Genomic DNA, 1,598 nt, shown 5'->3' with positions numbered 1-1,598 from the left:
TTTAGAACTCTATTAACATATGCTTTTTTTTTTTAAAGATTTATTTATTTGTACATACAGAATTGGGGTACAGGCCAGAGAACTCAGGGGCGGTGAGAGGCTTCACCAGAGACAGAGTGGGGAGCAGAACAGGCAGATCGACGGAGTATAATGCCGAGGGGAGCAGCGGGCGGGTCAGGAGAGGTCTGCCATGCCATGTGGTCACCTCCGGTGCAGGCGGGGATCGAACTCATGCGGAAGTGGCTTTAGCTTCTCAGTGCAGTGCTTTAACCCGCTGCGCCACCAGAGAGGGCCAACATATGCTTTTTTAAAAGCATTTTATGCAGGAGTAAGCCTGGGCAGATGACTGAGCTTTGGATTCCTCATCTGTAAATGTGGACACTGACCCCTTGGATGGAGCCAGAGAGTGGACGTGAAGTTCCTCAGTGTGGGCTTGCAGTTCTCAGTCCACTTTGCTGCTACTCCCGAGCTGGCCTGCTGCTAGGCTGTGGACTCCCATTGGGAGGGCTGACCTGGACAATACTAGGCTGCATATTGATGGAACAGATGTATTTGAAGGGGTAAAAAAAGAAAACAAACTTTTATAATCACTAGTTCAGAGTTAACTATGAACAGTGAAGGAGACAAGTAGTAAGAGATCTGACTTAGTACTGATTTGGATTCGTAAGCTTTGACTTTTAATCAGGTTCTATGCTTGTCTTTCCAGTTGTTAGAAGACAGTTCAGGGCACACTTTGGCAAACTGTCACCTGTGAAGTGAAAATAGTTTTTGCACTTTTGCAGTTAATAAATACTGCTCCCCTACCCCACATGTGTACAACAGACTGTATGAAGCCCCTCAAGACCTGAAATATTTACCATCTGGACACTTTCAGAAACGTTTCTGTAAAGCCAACACCTTTCCAAGAGATTCCATTGCATCTCTCAGGCAACATAAAACTAAACTGTTTTTCTTTCCCCCATTTCTAGTTAGTGCGTCTTCTATTTTCCAAAGAAACCCTTGCATTGTTCACCCTGGGCAAGCCCATGGCCACACCGGAGGACTCTGGAAGAGCCCGCTGTGGTGCATGTGGAAAAGGACTGTGTGCAGGGGCCCCTGGGAAGTGATCCGCTAACCTGTGAGGCCTCCAACTGGCCATAGCTCCAGTGAACATCCATCCTGACTGAGCCTTGAGAGACCATAGGCCAGAAATACTCAGTAAAGCTGTTGCTTTTTCTGACTATAGAAACTTGCAAGATACCTGTTTATTGTTTAAAGTCATGGTTTTGGTATATTATGATTTATCATTCAGCAACAGATATTTCACATACACTAAATTTATACACTTTGACTTCCTTTCATTCTGTTCCATTTATTGTCAGATTACTACAGAATAATCTTGTCATTAACTTTCCTTGATTAGAAAGCTAGAGAAGTTTCTTATTTTTAGAAAGTAAAGCCCAGGCTGGGCCCAGATTTCCTGGTGATCATCAGATTGCCCACTGGAAAATAGGGGCCTTCCCCTTCTCTGAACTCACCTTCAAGTCCATTTCCATGCCACTGTCGTCCACTGATACCAGGCTGCATCTTCTTATAAACACTTAAGAGGTTTCTATTGC

This window comes from Condylura cristata, unplaced genomic scaffold (genome assembly GCF_000260355.1).
Source record: "Condylura cristata isolate star-nosed mole 26May11 unplaced genomic scaffold, ConCri1.0 scaffold00016, whole genome shotgun sequence".
Classification (NCBI taxonomy): domain Eukaryota; kingdom Metazoa; phylum Chordata; class Mammalia; order Eulipotyphla; family Talpidae; genus Condylura; species Condylura cristata.
The sequence above is the reverse complement of the archived record's forward strand: the minus strand, read 5'-3'. Positions refer to the sequence as shown.